Here is a 22,144-nt window from a genome sequence, read left to right on the forward strand (position 1 = left end):
AAGTGTAAAAATCAACATTTGCTATCTTCAGAGATATCCTATTCAGCCACAGTAAAAAGCTACTACCTGTCAGGATCAGATTTCTTTTCACGGATTTTCATAGTATGAAAATAACTATATAAATTAATGTATATTTCTCACTGAATCAGATACAAAAGGACAGTTTTATCATCTGTATGTGTGAAGAAAATCTCTTCTCCCCTGGACCATGACCTCAGCCCAGGCACCACTGTATCATGCCCTTTGATGAGTGAAACTCCAAACGAGAGGTGCTGGAGGCTGTGTTGATGAGGATTGCATTCTGTAACTTACCTATGAGACTGTTTTGTATGTAGTAAAGGGCAAAAAATAATGAAATGCAATGCTGTTGTGTTTCATTTATTTCTATAGTTTTTCATAGACTCTGAAATAACTTTCAAGCAAAGGCTAAGACTCACATTTGAGGAACAAGGCATTGAAAACGGACAAAGCTGCAAACCAGGACCAACATTTAACAGCATTGTTGCAAAGTAGAAAATAAAATGACATAACTTCCTCTCTCTGTCTTTAACCCTGTCACACTGAAACATCATAAGTACTAACGAGAGCTGCAGGTGAAGGCAGGGAATATGAAGAGCATTCCCATCTGTTTGTCTTGTAAGTCTGGTGGCCAATTTCAAACAAGTCACCTCCCATTGTGTCTCGTTTCTGCATTTTTAATTTTGGGCACAGTGACACTAACTTGATTTTCAAGGTACTTTGAAATCTTTCAACAAAAACTGCATTATTAGAAATATATATTCTTATTGCTTTATTACTTTCTAGTATTTCCAATTTTCTATCATCCAGGATATCAGACATCACTTTTTTTTTGCACACTTTAACACCATGTAACGTCATTTCACTCTGTCTGCAGATTCTTCTTGTAAAAAAATGAGTTGGCTGGATAAAGATGGTTTTTAGCACAAAAAATCTTAGTAAAAATATGAGGGAAAAATTCTATTTTGCTATATCTCTATCTCTCTATAGATATCTTTTGTTTGTATATAAATTGTATATATATACATATACACACATGCAATATCTATACAAACATATATATAAATAAATATATATAGTATATATACATATATATATAGTGTACATATATATATTCTGTTTGTACTTATCCATACAGAAGTAAAGGTACGTATAAATATATATCATATATTTTTAACATAAATATGAAGATTATTTTAATTGTTCAAAAAATATCAAAATCTTTTTACAACAGTGAATATTGTTCATTAAATTTCTATTTGGTTGTTAGATCATAGTGCAAAAACCCCCAACAATAACACTGTAACAAAGTGAAGTGAAATCCTCGTCTGGTTTTGCATGAAAATATTTTTTCAAACTCCACTACTTAACCTTTTCTTCAAAGGACTGAATATGTTAATTGCCTACAAATGTAAAGGGTTTGATTTGTTCCAATAAAGTTACAACAAACTTTTTCTGAGGTCCAAATCAAATTTCTAAAGATGCAAATATTTCAATATCTTTTATGTTAATCTTCTCCTCTGACTCTGGCTTCAATAAATTAAGGACACAAATGCAAAAAAGACACAGGGAAAAAAAAGCTTTATATTATAAATCTGAGTATAGACAACAGAATCAAGAAAGAAAATGTCAGGTCCCACTGTTGGAGCATTCAGGTGTCACACCTAATGTTGGGGTGTTCATAATTAGCTGAACTGAAGCTGGAACATCAAACCTTCCAGTAAGCTTCAGGATGAAGTCTCCAGTAAGTTCCATTGGTCACTTGTGTCTTGGGATCATCAGATAAACCAGGGCAGATTGTCACCCATAATGTGAAGTTCAGGGCATATGGAGGAATTCATTGCACTGGGTTTTGTTTTTCATTGCACTCCCCAGGATGTGACATCCTGATAAATTTATCTCTGACCATCTTTGTCTCAATGCAGAGTTCACTCTTTTGCAAAAGCCACCTCCTAACACTTTACATGGACTGCAAAACATTCTGGGCTGTGAAATAGTTATAGACCAAAAATAAAAGAAATAGGGCACAGAAAGGCAAAATCTGCAATATTGCTGCTCCCTGTCTCAGACACAATGGCTGCAGATGAGCAAAAAGCTCAAAGTGCAAATTAATGCAGTGATATCTTCCGTAAAAAAACATGTTAAAAACATCAGTGCTGAAGTTCTTGCTCTCATTTTAATAGCCTAATATTCTATGCAGGAGAACTGTGTATTTTTTAGTGGATATAATCTCACGTACATTGGTTCTGACTTTTTTTTTTAACTATAGTGTCAGTTCAAAAATTATTTTCTGCTTTCATTTCAGAGACAGAATGATTATAAAATCCCATCTTGGAGATAATTTTGAGAATTTATTTGGTTGGGTTAACACTTTTGTTTCCATGTACATATGTGCTAGGATCAGCCCTACAGTTCATATTTTTCTTTGTTTCAAATCAGCAAAATCACATTGATTGCAGCCCTATTGATTCCAGTATTTTGTAGAATGGGACTATTATGACAAGATGTTCTCTGTTTTACAATATCCACATAAATATACAAAAGTGTGGAATTTATTTAAAATCCCACAATACTGGAAAATTCAGGGATGAAAGAAAGGGCAAGATGTAGGAGATACCTAGATTTGAATTAGCATGTAATTTAATAACTCAAGAGAAACACTTGAATTGTTTGGGTTGCTCTTATAGAATACATCATTCAGACTGCATTCAAAAAAGAAAAAAAAAGAAACCCATCCACCAAACTCATAGAAACTCTGCTTTTGAACTACTCATTGTTCTTACAACTGTAATTGAAGTTTCCTTCTCTTTCTTTCTTCTGTTCCTTTTCTTATTTGTCTCCCTGTGATTTCCACCCACTTAGCAAGGTCATGACATGTGGCTTACAGCAGGACTGGAAATTAGACTCAGGCTTTGAAGACTCAGGCTGAATAAGATACTCAGAGAGGCTAAAAGACCTTTTTATCCTACTGTTTTCTTAAAGGGTATTCTTTAAATTTGCTCTCAGTAGATTTCACAGTATGAAGATAGAATTAGCTGGTTTCCATGATCATCCATAAAAGGAAAGATGCCTAATCTTGTGTGAGAAAACAGAAGACTTTTGCAGAAGGTGACACAGGGCTTGTTCAGGGGAAAAATGCACAAAATCATTTAAAAGCTAAAACCTGAGGAAGGATACAGAAAGCAGTTTTTTTAAAAAAAGTCAGTAACTTTATATAATGCAATGAAAATGCTCTTTCTGTTTCAGAGCAGTTCAGCATAGAGGCAAAGGAAATTTCATCATTTGAGGACATCACCAGCATTCAGGAATGTGAAACTGATCTACAGTCTTTATCTAATCTACAAGTTCCTTCATCTCAGGTCTCTTGATATTTTCATCAGTCTCATCGTCTGTCTGAATAAAAATGAGCAACAAGGCTACCAGAAGGTAACTGGAACAAGATATATTCTATGAAGAGGGATGGGGAAGACAAAGAGAAAGAGGAGCATGTAAAGCAGATATTATAGCAGTCAGGTAGGGGAATTTACCATGAATTCCTAAATATTCCCATGAATATCCTCATTTCTACATTGCCATGAATATCTTAACCCTCCCTCTATACATTTTAAAAAATAGAAGTTATACTTTTCTGTACAGTCTAACAAGAAAAACAAGTATTTGTCCCTCTTCCTAAGTTAAAAACTGTGAGAACTGGGGAAGGAGAGGGGAGAAATGGTCTTTGTAAAGCAGGTTGAACAACAATCAACAACCAAAGAGAACACTTTGGTAACTGCATTGAGAAAGCTTTGTCAAGCAATAGGAAGGAATATTCAAACTTTAGACATTGCTCTAAAGTTCATTTAAAGGGCTTCTGCAGTCCTTTATGTTAGATGGTTAACTTATCTGGCTTAGAATATTTACACATTTCTTATCACTATTCTCTTAATAAATACTATTTTTTTCTTATTTTCTAGATAAGCTTTGATTCAAGAATTCTTTAGATAGTTAACTTTTTGTGTCATAATTCAACACAAGTTGCTTATCACCTTAGTACAAGACACCCCTCAGCTGAAAATTAATTTGAAGGAGATTGCCAGCCTCTTTTTCCCTGTTCACCTCTATGTAAATGATAAAGCAAATAAACATTTCTGGAAATACCTGAGTGTGTCTAGCACTCAGTTCTCTTGAAACACTTTATAAGCCTAAGCACAGTATCGTACATCTATGATTATACATTATTTCAATCTAATGCATTCTTCCCACTGTGAAATTCAGGTCTTCCCAATTTAATGCATAGTTTGTTTTGCATGTAGAAGAGAACATAGACTGAGCTGCTTCCTGTCTGACTCACAGATACAAAATACCATTGTTGGTCTCCTATTTCAAATGGCTAAAAAAATAATCTGCTTTAGCACAGATTCTGGCATGTTGACTGACTAGGAAGAGCTGAGTCCATGAACACAGGGACTGCAGTGTCCTTGGTCTCTCTTATCAGTCACTATGAGCAAAGATAGCCCTTGGCAATGAATAATCCAACAAGTATATTAAGCATGCCTTTTTTGGGTCTGGAAGGCAATAGAAAAAAAATTGGCAGCAAATCATGTTGATTAGATGTATTAAAAGAAATGTTTTAATAAATTTGCTTGACTGCGCACACAATTTTATTGTGGGTGAGTGCTAAGCAAATTGGGAATCAATGAAAGTATAAAGCTAAGAGAGAGCTCTGAAGGGGGTGAAGGGCCTTGAGGGGAAGCTCTTTGAGGAGTAGCTGAGGCCACTTGGTCTGTTCAGCCTGGAGGAGACTGAGGGCAGACCTCACTGCAGTTACAACTTCCTTGTGAGGAGACAAGGAGGGTCAGGCACTGATCTCTGCTCTGTGCTGACCAGGGACAGGACCAAGGGAATGGTCTGAAGTTGTGTCAGGGGAGGCTTAGGTTGGGTATTAGAGAAAGGTTCTTCACCCCAAGGGTGATGGAGCACTGAATAGGCTCCCCAGGGCAGTGCTCACAGCACCAGCCTGACAGAGTTCCAGAAGCTTTTGGACAATATTCTCAGGAACATGGTGTGACTCTTGGGATGTCTTTTGTAGGGCCAGGAACGACTTGTTTTTTGTGGATCCCTTCCAACTCTGGATATTCTATGATTCTATGATATTTTTGAAGTAACCAATTGCCAGAAAGAATTTTATCAGATGTTATTTACTAACTCTCATTCCTGTTCTATTTCAGTTTCTCAGTGATTTTATGTGGCTTAGATAACTAATTTTTATTAAAATTATGCATCAAACATGTTAACAAACTAGAAAAACCCCACCAAGATTTCAAATATTCAAGTTAATTAGAAAAGAAGCCCTTATACAGAAATAAGACAGAGGAAGAAAAGAAATTGTGATAATGTTTTTGTGGCAATAACAACTAAAAATTTAAATTTTGTTGAAGTATGCATGTAGATGGCCTTTTTATGAAGTTTAGCTAAGTAAGTGCAATATAAGAAATTACTGGATTCAACAGGAAAATTTGCTGCATGAGACAGCTGACAAATATAACAGATAGTGCCATGAGGAATGGATGTATTTCACAGATGGTTAAGGAGGAAATATGTGAGAAGTGGTTGAACTTCACAAGTAATTGAAAGGGAGCTTTGTGAGCCTTTGGGGGACCAGTCCTGCAAGGCCAACAGAGATAACATAACCAGTAAATTTTACCATGTAAGACCAAAGTGACCCAGGTAATAATGTTAGAAATATCAAATTTGATGTAGGCAAAACAGGCCCTTTGGGAAAAACTTATTACAGACAGACTTTTTTAATCTCAACAGGGACAATGGTGAAGAAGTAAATGGTTAAGGTATATCAGGGAAAAGAAACATAGAGAAGAAGGGAGATTGAGGGGACAAATAAGCAAGTGATTGTGTCCCTAAAGCCTGCACTTGGTCACTGTGCTCTGATCTGTCTTCCTGAGGAGCTCTATTCCAGCCTATTTGTGGGTCTCTTGTTTGTGTGTGTATAACCACGTGTGTGCACGTACATACAAACATTTCCCAGCAAATCTGGGCTCTGCAGACAGAGATAGACTCTGGTGAGAGCCACAGGGAGAGCTGAAACTGCATGAAGGGGCTTTCCTGGGCATAGTGCCTGGATAGAGCCTTGACTGAGGCCATGAAATCCCCAAATGAGTATAGTGTGCCTGGAGGTTAGGGGAGTGCAGGACCTGTGTGCCCTCCACCAGTGAACTACAGGTCTAGCTGGCTGTGAAGGAGGAATAGTAATGAACTAATTGTGTTTAGGGTTTATAGAGGTGTCTCTTATGTGCATATTTCCTTTGTATGCATGTGTATTTACACCTCTGTAACACAGGCTCAGCTCTGCTTTTTCCTGCACCTACGAGTGGGGATGACCAGCAGATCCACGTCTATCAAAGCAAGATGGGATTAATTGCCTGGATCCTAAAGTGCAATGGGACTTGATTCTCAGGAAGAGCAGCTAATATAAGCTATCAGTGTTGAACTGAAAATTAAGCTTCACCTTTCTCCTATTAGTAATCTATATGCATATATATATACACTCACACACATATATGGAGAAGTGAAAACTTTGTGTACAAGGAAGATTGATCCATCTGTTTCATGAATATGACAATAAATATGTATTGGTTGATCATATGAGCCAGGACTATAGATTATGAAAGTAATGGAGAAATAATATTTTTTTGTGTTTTGCTTTAATTAACTTAAATCCCCCTCTCATATAATAAAATCAGCCTGAGGGTTTTTAGTTATGTTTACCTGCACTTTGAAAAAACACCCTTACAAGGCTTTGATTTTTTTTCTAGTTAAAATTATTTTTAAATTAAAAAAAACTTTTTTTTCTTAAAAATAATAAAAAAACCACACTTAAATGACCCAGCCCAAGTTTATTCAAAAAGTAAAGTCCTTGTTGAATACAGGGAATGATATCAAAATCTATTTTGCTGAATTTTCTTAGACTTGTACAGCAACAACTAACTTGGTGAGTCCAGAGTTCACAGACATTTACAGATTTGGTTGTAACTGACCTTCTTTTTCTGCTTTTGGGGTTTGCTATGAATATTGGATTTTGGTTGATAAAGGCATGTGTCCTTACAGTAAATTTAAAATAACTGAGTTATCTTCTCAGACATATCAGCTGGACAAACTCTGCAAATATTTTTATATTCATAAAAGGAGTCGTGGGAGTTATGGTTTGGTTTTACAAAAAGAAGTCTTGTTTAGCTTTTACATTTTTAAGACAATGTTGAGAGAGCTTTATGCAATTGACCTTCTGGCTCAAGGCTTTATGAACTTTTATATTTATTGAAGTATTCCTTTCTGTAATGGTAAGATATATCCTGCTTGTGTTATTATTTATTAAATGCTTCCCCTATTTTCTTTATTACTGCATTGTATTCTTCCTAAGGTTTAAGAAGGTTTTCAAGGTAGATCTCTTTCTCTCTATGAATACAGACAAACACACAATTACCAATAAGAACGAAAGGGATTTTGTCCCCTCCACACTAACATTTTCCCCCCAGTAGCTGGTGTAATTTAGCTTTTCAGCTTTACCTATTTGGAGCAGCTTTTCGGCTTTACCCTATTTGGAGCAGAACTGGAGCATTCCTAGACTGTACTTATATCTTTCTCTCTATCAATACATACATACAGATATATAATTTATTTAAAAACTGTATAAGATGATGGTGGTGAGGCACTGACACAGGTTGCCCAGAGAACTTCTGGATGCTCCATCCTTGAAAGTGTTAAATGCCAGGTCATAGGGGGCTTTGAGCAACCTGGTGTAGGGGAAGGTGTCCCTGCCCATGGCAGGGGGGTTGGAACTGGATGATCTTTAAGGTTTGTCCAATCCAAACCATTCTATAATTATATGAACACTCCAAAAGTATCACCATCTTAACTAGTGACTGATACATATGGAACATAATGTCCTGTATCTATAACCTCTAACAAAAATATCACAGTTCTAGAGGTCTGTGTTTGAAGTTGGTTATCTAGCAGTTGATTACTGCTGTCCCCATATATAAATTAGCCTTCTACACACTACTGGTATATACATTTAAAAAAAATGCAATATCATTGAAATAATGAATGCTTCCTATTTCAAATAATACTGGATTATCACTTATAAAACATCTGATACATTACAGAAAATAAAATGCAGTGCTTAGGTATTTAACTGCACAAAGACTGAATGCATGTGTGTTGCCTACTTTCAGATTCACCAGTGAACTATTACTTTCCTTATGCCAAGTACAGCTGAGTAATTGATCAATGAACACTACTGAGTGAATAAACAGAAAATGCTGGGTGAGCTGATGGGAAAGAAAATGCCTGAGGAAAAGTCCATTCTTTTGTATCAAAACCTGCTAGGAACTGCTGTTTTACTGATCTATGCTTGTGCATCTCTGGAATTCTAGCTGGGTAAAGCAATTTTGATGTCTGTATTGCCATAAATAAAGATTGCTTTTTCCCCACAGCTATTTGTTTCCCTACCTTGTCCCTTTTGAAATGGTTAAAGGCCATAACTGGGAAGGGATTATGATCTAATGTTTAGTTGACCAGAAGATAAAGTGTATCCTGTTTCCCTGTGAAACATAACAGTATTAAAAAAATACAAAGTCATAAATCAGCTTCCTATATAATTCCCTCCCAAATCTGTATATAGAAGTCAATAAGACTTAGGTTTTATGGGTTGGAATGCAATAAAGAATTAAGTTGGTAATTGTCACTCTGCCTAGTCCAAGTACTAAGGGTTCATAGATGTGTTTTCTTTTGTTTTTTTCCTCTGAGGGCATGTACAACTCTCTGACATCACACCCATCTCACTGTACAGTTCATGGAAAGGGTAGATGTTCCTCCCTTATCATTCATAGCAAATGTCCTTGCCATGCTCAGGTTGCAACTGGCTTTCTGCAGAGGGATGCTAGAGAATCCTACATGAAATAGTTCTGAAGACTGCCTATTAATTTTATAATCAAAACTCCAAAGTATTGGCATATAAGGTTTAGGTCTCAGAAGGCATATTCAGTGTGTCAGAATGTTTGCTGAATCCCAGTGAAGGTAAACAAAGACAGCAAGTCAACTCTCCAGACTGGTTTTACAGTGAGAGGATGCCTTCAACATTTGAGTAAGCAAAGCAGCTTTTTGTTTTGCAATGCATACACCAATTAGAGTGGAGCACAATTCTGTATGAACACTTAATCACAGACTGTAAACAGAGGTCAAGTTGAGAGATAATGCAGGAATTCAAGACATATTTCTCCATGTGTCACATTCAAGCACCAATTTCTTGTCATGAGGTGCCAGGAGCTATCGTGCATTTACTGATTTGTTCTGTGCATTTCTGGAACTGGAGCTTTTTTGAGTAGCTGTAATATAGCTGTGGGTAATAGTTCAGGGAAGTAAAAATATTATAAGCCTAATTTTAAAATCCTAGCTGTAGAGGCTGAAAGATATAGACAGGAAAAGATAATTTCCCTATGATATTCAAATTGCTGCAAACTTCCATATTTAATTTGCAGCCACCATACTACAAGGCACTAATAATCTTTCCCCTGTCATATAGAAGCAAATGTGTAGAGAGTTTTTGCCTCAAAGATTGGTAGAAATCTATTAATTTTCAAGGATAAATTCAATTAAAAGAATGTATTAATTTCTGAAATTTAATTTATTTATACTACCTTACCTGCTCCATGGGCAGATAACTGTGTAGGTTTATAAATATTTCACTTGTAAGAATACAAGTCTAGCTTCATTTGCAACTCTTTTTGTGTCACTGTCCTACTTTTTCATAGTCTGCTTGACAAAAAGTTTCTGTGCCTTGCCTACCTGAATTTTATAACAAAAACCTTTGGGACTAATTAAGATTTTTATAGTAAAATAATGAGAAAGATTTTCTGTCTCTGTATTTTTTTCCTAGTTTTCTGCCTTGGGTTATTCTTGGGGCCGCCATAGTCAGATTCAATTTATAGAAGCATATTTGTTGCTCATCTGCATTAATAGAGCATAGTACAACAACAACAACAACAGCAGCAGCAAAGATCTTGACAAGTTCTAATATTTTCTCTTAAGCTAAATAATTCCCCAGCTTCTTTCCATGTAAGACTCATAAAACAAAATGTGCTAATTAATGTAGAAAAAAAAAATCCATTGTTCTGAAAAAAAAATTAAATGAACTGAAGGATGCTTTTTTCTAGTAGGAAAATTTAATCTGGCAAGGAGATGCTGGTTGAACAGGCTAGACCAAAGTGCAGAGCTCTGCTGTATCTGCCATAATTATTCATGAAGCCTTCAGCCAGGCAGGCTATATCTGGTTATAATTCTTGCACATGTCAGTGATAGGGAACATCCAGCTTTTATCCTTCAGGATGCTGACAAGGGCAGGAGAAGGTATGATCCCAGTACTAGGAGGAAGCTTCCAGGCTCTGTTACCAAAAAAATATTCCTGAGTTAGCCTCTCACTCCCCGAAACAAAGAATCAGCAGAGTTCAGGACTGAAGGGTTAAAGTCACAGCAGACATCATTCACAGAGCCAGGAGGAAAAGTCAGTGACATTTCTGGGAGAAATCTTGACTAAGGAGATAATAGCTGTCACATCCATTTGGGAAATGGCAGACCTGAGTTCAGGTTCCTCTTTTGTGTGCTTGTACTTAAACCTGTGTTTCACAGCTTGCATGGAGGATGCTCTGTATTTAACAGTGAATGAAATTACTCAAGACACTACAGGCAAGAGCTTCATGTCCATGCAGCTTGTCTTTCTATCTGTGATGTGGCACATCTCACATAGGCTGCCTTTGACAACAGTCTCACAGAGGTGACACCCAGACCTGGACTCTGTTTGGGAGAGAACAGACCTAGTGACACACCCTTCATGACACCACAGCATACACTAATCACTAAAAAAATCTGCATAGCCACAGGAAAAGCTCTTGCTACCCTTAAATCTTTCAAATGGAAACATAGCTGATGATGGATGTGACAACATCTATGACTGACTGCCTGTTCTGGATTTGAGCTTGAAAGATAAGCACAAACCCTCCTCTGCAGGCTTTCCTCACCTCAGGGTTTGCAGCAGCCACATGTGGGACTGTGCTGAGGTTTGGTTTGTGTGTTACCATTTGTCACCATCCGGGCTCACCTTTTCATCAGCAGACTCATTATCCCAACAAGCAGCCACTGAACTGAGGGGCACTCTGCCTTCACTTCTACTTTAATGGTTCAATGAAGACACATCACAGGAAATACATGGGCAAAAATAAAAATCAAGAAACAATCTCTAAACCTCAGTGGCTAAGAAAAATTCATACAGTTTAGGAAATTTAAGAACAGTATTCTCAGTGGGGGAAGAGGTCCACGGTATTTTGATAAGAAATACCTAGAATAGACAGAACTCCTGATGGTAGGAAGGTCTCTTCAGAGGACTTCTGAAGATTTAGTTTCAAATTAGATTAGATGGTGAGTGAATGTAATTAATGACAATTGATCTCTCACCTAAATGGGGACCTTTTAGGTAAGACCCATAATTATAAACATCAAGGAACTGGGCTCTGTGCTGATGGAGCTTTTTATTTCCAACAGGCTCCCTGAGAGAACAGGACCTCCAGTCCTTCAGTACCTGCTTAGGTACACAGGACACTTTGAGTAACTGAGCATATGGAGATCTTATCCTGTTTCTGAGTTATCAGTACTCTTTGGGATCTAAAACTTGAAGTGGCAGCTGGGCATATGTCTCTCAGTGAACTAAAATGATTTGTCTGATCCATAACAGCTCAATGCTGTTAGAGCTTTTCAAATGTGATAAAAAAAAGTTGTCTTGATATTTTTGCTACATACCAGCTTAAGGTACAGGATTTCCTGATTGCAGCAGACCAAAAACATAAATACAGGAATTTCTGGCAGTGAACTTGGTGCTTAGTAATTTGATAAAACACAAGAATTACTAGACTTAATCCTCAAATTCCTCCTTTAAGTCAACAACCTTACCGCACCCTGTCACAAGTGCAATCCTTTTTAGAAATGAGGATGCTGGCTTTCCAAGATTATCAGGAACTCCCAGGATTACTCCATTTGGTGCAGGATGGTGCAAATCTCACTCCATTTTACTCCAAATTTTTGGTAACTGTTTTGTCTGTTCAGTAGTCTCCAGCTGTCTGCCTGTCTGTTTGCCATTTTTTTCATTTCTTTTATAGGGCACTAATCCCTGCATGATGTAATTTTCTTTGTAGCCTAAGGACTGATCTGAGGTGTTTCCCTTTCTGTTCCTCATCCTCCCTCCCCTAGGAGCTGCTGCGTTCATCATACTGAATTTTGTGATAATATTGCGGTATGGACATGTACTCAGTGGGGAATAACTGAAACCAACAGAGACATTTTAAGTCAAAGTCAAACTTTTAGAGGTGCAAAGTTAGTTCCTTACTGTGTAATCAAACCCTCAGCAGGAGTCTGCTGCTAATTGTGACATTTTTTCGGCAAGATGCTTGAAGACAGGTCACTGGAAATTCATGTACTTCAGATCATTTTAATAGAACTAATATGGTATGCACAGAAGGGCTTGCCTTCTTAGCCCTACAGAGTTTCAGCTGAAAAGGCCATTTAACATTTTATAGTAAAACCCTTTCTAAAGCAGAAAATGTAAAACTTGGGCATATTCTCCAATGGTTAATGTAATATCCTGTAATAGCAAGGCTTGGCTCTTAAATGCTCTCTGTAGTCCACTGAAGCATTTGCAGAAATAATCCCAGCTATTCCCAGCTATGGCTCATGTGTTTGAAGTTTAGCACGCCATCAAGTGTTCTCTTCCATCAAGGCCTCTGAATGTTTTAATTCATGAATATATTTATTTAGAAGAAATACACCTTTGTATAGAACAAAGAGAGAAAATGAGACACAGATCAAGTTAATCTAATTCATTCCTTACTTTAAGTCTTTTAATTGGGGAATTAATCTAAAATAGGTGCTTAATTTTCCACTCCATAAAATGGAAAACAGTCAATGCCTTTTGAAAGTTAGCAGAAAGATAAATTATTTGTTTAAGTAAGTACATAGTTTTGAACAGAACTGATACTTCCAGGCTTTCAAAACTCTTTCTACTGCATAAAGAGAGTCAGGCTAAGGAAACCATCATCTAAAACACAGGTGAGAGTAACATGCCTAAATCAGAAAGGCAGCTATAGAAAAAAAAAAACAGTTCTTGTTTTACATAAAACAAAAGAATAATGACAAAAATAGGAATAAAACTTAGCAATAAGGAAGTTTGTAATCACTCCTCTTTTTTCTATTTTTTTCCCATTCTTACGTAATTAGTTTGTCCATAAATTTTGAATACCGAGATTTGTGAAATCTTGAGTAAATTTTTCTATGCCAAAGAAGTGCATAGATGCTTTATAGAAGTTGTGTTTCCTTTTCTCTAGTATCCATGTTCTTTGTCTTTTTGGAACCTGTGTTGCTCCAAGATTCTTATTCTGTATCTTTGAGAGCGGAATAAAGAGTGCCCCAGTCTGTGAAACCAGGCCATGGATGAGCCCTGATTCAAGGCAAGAGAACCATTTTTTAATGAAGCAGTAAAATAATTCGGTTAATCTGAAAAAAGCCATTAGGGAATATAGTTATGGGGTTTAGGAATTTTTCCCTCAGTTAGAATGTTTGTTTTTTAAAAAAAGAAATGAATGGAAAATTTACAACTGACTGATAAAGAGCCTATTCCTAAGAAATTTCAAGCCTGACCTGAATCAGAAATTGTGAGCAATACTCTAAAAAAAGTATTTCAAGTTTTCTGGCCTTGGTTTGTAAATGGAGAGTTCCTGAGACTGCATTTCCTTTCTGTTGATTGTCAGCTTCCCTGAAGACAATAATTAGCCAGTTACAGAATTTGGCTCATATCATACCTTCAGTCATGGTTCTGTGACCTGGGAGACTGAATAATCACTAACTGGTGAAAGATCTGATAAATCCATTGTTAATTTGTATGTTAATGGATGCTTTCATCTGACAGTCACTTTTTAAAATTTATTTATTAATTAACTAACAAAAACATCTACAAAGAAGGTAGGCTAGCACAATTTGCTTCTCTGGCCCAGGAGAAGTTGTATGTAACACTTTGAAAAATACTAAAGTAATTTAGGAATTTGCATGTTATTTTTTATGAATGATGGACATTTGCAGATGTGTGAAATGGTGTACCTAAATTATTTTCGTTGCAGACAAATATATAACCTTGAAGCCATCTTTGACACTTCCACGGTATGTAGAGAGATTGAATCATTTTAACTCATAGCTTCAAGGAAAATTTGAAGAACAGGACATAGTCACATAGATCAGTAGTTACTGGGGAAACTGATTTGTCATCAGGAACACTCATAGATATAAAAAAGGAGTGATTTTTTTCATAGTTCTTGAAAAATTGTTTTGGTGTGTATGTGAATATTCTATACATCAGAAAGGAGAAAATAATATGTTCACATTGCTGCTGCTCTGGCAACCTGTCTTCTATAGTGAATAGACACTTTCAATGTGTTTTTAAGACAAAAATAATTAAAGACAAGATGGCAATTGGAAAATATGATAAAAACATAACAAAGCTTTATGAAGATTGATGGTGTCATAGTAACTTGATAACTTTCTGTGATAAAATAGCTGATTTTCTAATTAGAAGACACATAATAGATGTAATCTGTCTGGGTTTCAGTAAATCATTTGATATGGTGTCAGATACACTACTAGTTAAAACAGGTAACATAGGGATTAGAACAAAAATTGTAATATGAGAAATAGGCTGGCTAAAAGAGACAAAAATGGATATTATTAAAAGAGGACAATTCAGAATGGGGAAAGGCTACCTGTGGGGGTGCTGAAATTGTCTCATAGGTTTTTTAGTTGTAAGTTTGATGTGATTTGGACTTTAACCCTAGCCAGGTAAAGTTCTTGTCTTGGATTGTTCTTATCAGAGGTTGATAAGAGTTGCCAAGACAACCTAATCCTCTGCCCAGAGTTTCGGTCATCCTATTGTATTTTCCCCCATCACAATGTATATTCTCCCCCACATGCCCATCATCCCCCAGACCCCAAAACCTTCAGGAGAGGTGTCTGACAGTGATTGGTGGATCTCCCAGGACCCCATCCCAAATTCACCTGATTTGTTAATGTTGTGTATTGCATCTTGGCCTTACCCACCTGGCTTTGTTTGATTGGTCTTGTAACTTGTGTCCACCCCTGAGATTTTGGGGGAACAAAAACTCCCTGCAAACGAGGCCCAGGGTCACTCCCCAGAGGCACAGGCCTGGAACCAGGGACTGCCCCCGAGTTTCCTGAATAAAACCTTTCTCCCTGAGCCTGAGAGTGTCCCCTCTTTCGAACCACGGCCGAGACAGCTAAGGCAAAGGGGCTGCGGAGCCAAAGACCCACGCAAAGGTACTGTTGGGCGTATCAGAGCTAGCAGGGTGGTCCAGCCGACGCTGAGCTGACCTGAGAGACAGATACGCGAAGCAACAGCTACCTTCAGATTCTTTAAAGACTGATCTTGGGATTCATCTTATTAAATACTTTCTTTAAGGACTTTGTGCAAAATAGGTATGAATTAATGAAATTCATAGCTGAAATTATGTTGAGCGGTATCGTATACATAGTGGGGGGTGAAAATGTCATACAGGAGAAACTGAACAACCTTGAGGACTAAACTCAGAGAGAAGAGGCAAATTTAATATATCTCTGTACATGGCCATACACTTTTACACTAATACCAAGATTACCTGCTTTACTTGGAGACCAACCTTTGGAAATAAGTGAGGAGGAGAAATATCTGTACATGTTATCTGATCAAAAAATAATGTGCAAGTGGAAGTGTATGACTCAAAATGTGTAAGGCATATCCAAAAGAATTAAAGGAATATTCTTTCCTCTATCTGGAGAAGGACTAAAATAATAAGTGTATGGATGCTGTATTTTATGACTTCAAGCTGAAAATGTTATGTCCATTAGGCTGAAAATGGAAGAGTAAAGAAACCTTGTTATTGTTATTTACAGGTGACAAATCAGGCTAAGTGGGATGCATATATGAGAGAAAATAAGCATAAATTTGCAATGAGCACATCAGCACCTATAATCAGAAAGGCATTTTTAACCATATAAAAACTGAGATTCTTCAACAACCTTTCAAAATAACCAGTATGGAAAAATCTTTGTTTTAAGCATCTCAGAAACATTATGTGATATATTTGATTAAAAAAAGGCAGGGGCTTGGGCTTGAAAACTCAGGAGGTGCCTTCCAAGTCTGTCATTCAGTATTCCTGTAAATTAATATTGTTAATTTAATTCAGAAATCCTACCTTTTTTGCAAACAATATTCATGCCTATATTTCATGTACAGTTGTATTTACTATTAGATTTTTTGTATACTGTAATTGGAGGCAGGTAGAATAAATCATCCTCAGGGTCATAATAACAGATACAACTGAGATAAAATGCTACCTAAAAGTCTAATTTCCTCTCATCTATTCCAGTTTTTAATTAAGGTGGTGTAACACCTTCAATATTTCTGGGTATTCACTGCAATAAAAGAATCCAATACCAGACATTTGACTCACATTTCTTTCTCTAACTACTATTGAGTCCCTAATATATATATGTATGTATATGTGTATGTATATACATCTCAGCCTTAGGCAGAGTATATATTTAAAATGAATTTACTGGAGTATTTCCCCAGAGATTTGTATTCCCTGGGTTTAGTTGTTTTATTTTTTTTGTTTCTTCTGACGGTAGACTGTATAAGATTAGCTAGCTCGGAGGTGTGAATGAACCCCAGAGGGAAAGTCTTACTCATTTTTCGTAGTATAATTGATTATTTTGAATAATGTATGTGATGGCTGGATAATGAGTGGAAAAATAATGTCTAAACATGACTTGGTACGGTTTTCTACAGTGTCTGTGATTTGATGGCCTAACATAAGAGGTTGGCCTTACAGGACAAGATAACTGTTAGATAATTTTCTGTAAGTAAAAGCAATTCAGCACATTTTCCTCTCCCAGCAAAATAATATAGATATGCAGAGTTTCATTTATATTGTTTTATCTGAGATACTAGTATAAAAATTATGTACCGAGTTAAATAAGTGCTGATTTTTTTTTTTTTTTTTTTTTTTTTTTTTTTTTGTGGGGGGAGGGGGTAGGTTTATCAGAAGAGGAAAAAGAAATGTTTCTGTGAAAAAAAAAAATAAATTACAACACACCAAGAACTGAAACAAGGAAATCTGTAAAGCTTTTGACATGGATGAAGAAATGCTGAGAAAATTGGAATTGTCCAGTCTGGAAAAGAGAAGGCCTCAGGGTGAACTAATTGCAGACTTCCAGGACCTGAAGGGAACCTACAAGAACAATGGAGAGGGATTATTTACAAGGACATTTAGTGACAAGACAAGAGTGAATGTCTTTAACCTGAAAGAGAATAGGTTTAGATTAGGTATAAGGAAGAAATTATTGACTGTGAGGGTGGTGAGGCACTGGCACAAGTTGCTCCCTGGAAGTGTTCAAGGTCAGGTTGGATAGGGATTTGAGCAACTTGGAATTGTGGAAGCTGTCTTTTCCCATGGCAAGACGCTGGAAAGGGATGACCTCTAAGGTCACTTCCAGCTCAGACTGTTCTATGGTTCCTTGAAACTGCCTTTACTAAAAATAGCATTTGAAAAAAAAAGTTGGAATTATTACAGGCTCTCTGCTTGAATTCTAGGGGGTTATGTGAGATGCAGTGTGACTTGCAGTTAGAACAGGCTCATGTCATAGCACCAATTTTTTTTCTCTGTCTCATCCTAAATGTACTGCAGCAACACATGGGATCTTCTTTGCTTTACACCAAGATTGACTTTTAGGTGTGTTTTTATTTGGAGTTTGACTTCGGGCAGCAGGTCAAGTCATAAAGTAAATCTAACCTCAGCAAGACATCATTTACCCTTATTAGTCTGTAGGGGCCACTAAGAGCAGTCAAGTGTTTAAAATAGGTAGATTTTGACAAATGTAATCTGTGAAATATCAAAGTTAATTTCCTTTAGCACTGTGAGCTGTACCTGTAGAAAAGGGACTGGATAGGAAATACACAGTGAATATGTTTTTGTTACATTTTTGTGGTTACAGTTTGTAGGTTGCTGAAGGGAATAATGAACAAATTGATGGATTTGGTTATGTGTGAAATGGATACGTAACAAGGGAACTAGAAAACCTTTAACATTTCCAGAGATCAGAACTTCCAACCTACCGTATAATACTCCATTCCAATTTCATTCAACTGTGATGGAGGGAAAAATTCCATAATATTGGTGTGCACTTAATTGTCACAGGGAAATAAAATTACGAAGTTTAGTAATACCATAAAAATGTGTGGCGTTATGCAAGAACTTAAAATTACATGCTCCCTAAAGTAAAATTATTATACTACAGAGTCTCACAAAAGCTTTCAAACTAAGCAGTATAATCTCTCAGTTAAGAGCTTTAACTTCTGATTGAGAGAGGATAGAAACATAAATGCCATTGGTGTCAAGACCCAACAGTACAACAGACTTGAGGTGAATTTTCATGTGTTTTTCAAGCACTTTTCTTATGCTAATAGTGTTGATAAAAACGTAAGACAAAATATTTGTACTTTCCATGCACAGCTGAGATATGAATATCAAAGTCAGAACAAAGGAATGCCCATTCATGTATGGGCACGTGGAGAAAGATATGCACAACCCACTGACACCTTCCAGTCAATGGTAGAACAGTAGAAAAGACAGATGCTCATTGTCCTGAATCTATCAAGCTGAAGCCATGTATCTCCCATTTTATCAAGAGTCCCACCAGACAAAGCTTATCTGGGAAAAGATTTGAGTTCAAGAAAACACAGACTCTTCAAGCAGCAAATAAAAGGTCAGAGTGCTAATGGGTGGATAGAAAGACTTAATCACTCATACTTTACCCTACACTGAGTGTTCTTGTCTTCCAGCATGATGGCCAAGGCTTCTTGGCCAGCAGGGCCATTTCACACAGAGAACCAGCTGATCAATGTGCATTGCATGAGCAGACACTGGACTGGAGCATAGAATTCTCTAAATAGCTCTCACTCTGTGCTGTTGAAAAGATTAAGCAGATTCATGAGCAGAAAATATGTATTCTGGATGAGACAGACCCAATGCACTTTGGTCCTTTGTGGTCCATGCTGTGAAATTCTAGGACCCCTCAGGATTAGCCACTGAACTGCAAAATAGATCCAGAGCTTTTTCCAGCTGATGCAAGGAATGAAAAACAACTATTGACTTCTGCCAAGAGAAGTTATACATGTCCCCTCAACAGAAATGAACCAAATAGGTGTTCTGGAAAGCCAATATAAAGAAAATGGAGTACTCCAAGGTCCAGAAATGCAGGCTTATATGTAAAAGTGTCTAGATTTTTGATCTAAGTGATTACTGCATTCTGTAAAAAATGCAGTTGCTTTTTAAACTTGAGGGCAACAAATTGTCAAATGGTAGTTATAGACAAGGATAGATAAGTAATAATAATCGTCTCACAGGTAAGAAATTAAATCAGGTCGTATCCTAGGCTAAGCTGTGAATTATGAAAATCTGAATCAAGAATTTCCAAGTAGAAAACCCACAGTGACAGGAGGCGCAGTCCACCCAAAAGATGGGCAGTGAAGACGTGATCTGGCACCTTGAGTTTGAGGAACTTTCAGTGTGAAAGTTGTTAAATCCCCATTCTGAAGCCTCAATTTTAGGGGAATGTAGCTAATGTATTTTGGTTACCCTAATGGTTATTTTCTCTCTGTTTTATGTTAAGGTTGGCATAGTTTGTAATGACAATTGAATAATTAATACATAAAGTCTGCGGATCTGGTTTCTACATTTCAGGCCAATTCACTGGTCAGTGAGCTAAGATCAGCTGCTTTGCCTCCCTTAACATTACAGTTCATTTCCAAGTGAAGAACCTCTGCACATTTCTCTCTTTTTCCTAAATGACCCCTGAAGGTATCACCTGGAACTGGGGCTTCCCTGGGTTCAAGCAATGATAGATTCAGTGCACAGAACACAAAATAAGTGTAGTTTGCTAAATAAACAGAGACCATTTCTGTCTCAAGACATTCCTGAGAAACAAATGTTCGGAGCATGGGTGGTGAAGCATAGTCTGTAGCTGCTCTCTCCTTAAACTGACCAAAACCCAGCTGATTTTTGTCACTGTCAGAGTAAAAATTAAGGAAGATCTGATTTTTTTTATCACTGCTTTTGTACTCTTAAAATTAAGGTGGCAGATTACCAAGACCACAAGAAGTCTTCTCATTTCCTTTGGCCACTTATCATTTCCAACTCTTTTTGAAGGTGACTGACCAGAAGACTTAAATGACAAGGTAGTAAGACCACTAGGGGTATCTGAAGTTACAGAATAGAACACTGCACAGTTTGAATTGTTTTTCTAGATCAAAAGCAGAAGCACTGATAAAGTTTACAGAAAGCTTTTCTTTGAAAAAAGGAAAAATCTGAAGTGAAGAGCTGTAAAATGTAACTTAATGCATAACATTCACTCCCAGTGCTCTGAAACTATAAAAGCTTTTTAATAAATAAATACTGAAAAAAAATTATGCTGCTCTTTTTACCTTTCTAGTGTGTGGATAATTTTGGCTAAGGGCCTGGAAGATAAATTGTAATTTATTATGACCTGGCATCTTGGATAGATAGAGTGTTTTGTTATTTGGCTCAGTTGTTCACTCTTTTATTCATGAAAGATAAAGTAATGATTGGCTCCTTTCCTATAATATTTTTGCAGGGAGAAAAGGATGTTTTTCTCAAGGCGATACACTTTGATTTCACAGTCAGATGTCAAATCATGAATTGAACTTGATATTTTGTTTCATGTTTATTCACGACAAAAATATGTTTGATATTAAATACCACATCTTTCTGGGAAATTTAATTTTTTATCACAATCTGTAAGCATTGCTATACAGAATGCTTACCCTTATGAAGAAATTTATGGACTGCTATACCTCACTTGTCTACATCTACAAAGGTGGGATAATAATACTTATCTATGTGACAAATGAGATAAGCAGCTTAATTTATTAAAGTTTGTAAACTGCTTTGAGGTCGTCCAATAAAAGTTCCTGTGCAAGAAACAAAGTAATAGCAATCATATCATAAAGGAAACTAAACCTTTAATTTTGCCAAAGTTCCCCTAGTGAATAGATAACTCTTTAATGAGATTAAGGACGTGTTTGAGATTGGCAATTTTATAACAAATCCTCAGTGGATACAAACATGTAAAGTTGCTTGGCATAACTTTTTGCAATTGCATTTATAAAAGTAATTGGATATTATGAGACTGTGAATAGCGGAGAAATACAGCTGGGAGTTCCAAGTTGTGAATTATATGTCATATTTTATTGTATAGCTGTGAGTGTTGCTGCTGTTGTGGAATTTGAATGGGTTTTCTGTCAGATGATTTATTAGTGTATGGACAGTATTTGACTAGCATTATGCTTATTTATTGATACTCATAACAGCCATTTGATCATATGGTAACATGAAGAAATGGTTGCAACACTCCTTCAGATGTGTCTTTTTTTCCTTTTTCAACTAATCCTGATGTGACAGAATATTTGTAATCAATTTTTAAAGAATTTAAAGACTCAAAAGAATATTCTTGAACCTGGGATGAAGAAGAGTATAGTTCTAATTGAGTATTCTTTTTCTCTGCATGGAAGGAAGGAAAGAGCTGTACCGACCATATCCTTGTGAGAATGAAAAGCAGGTCCCATTTGAAAGGAACCCTCATCATCTGAAGTGACCTAATATGTGTTTTGATTGAATAATTCTGTGCTATCCAGTAGAGAACAATAGCCTCAGAACAGCAAGATTGCATCCATTCATGTTTTGACATTTTTCTTTTGATTTTTTTTACAACCCTCAGATATAAAAGGAAACAATTCAAAATGCAATGCAATAAAAGTGGGCAGTTTTTGAGTATGCAACCTATATTTATTTAAAAAAATGAAATATTTTTAAGCAGTGTTACAACGAGAATTTCCTAACATAAAGAGAATAAAATTAGGATCCATGAGGTCAATAATGACTCAAAGCTGTATTATTTATACTGCAGAATCACA

This window comes from Zosterops lateralis (genome assembly GCF_965231275.1).
Source record: "Zosterops lateralis genome assembly, chromosome: 3".
In the NCBI taxonomy this organism is placed as follows: domain Eukaryota; kingdom Metazoa; phylum Chordata; class Aves; order Passeriformes; family Zosteropidae; genus Zosterops; species Zosterops lateralis.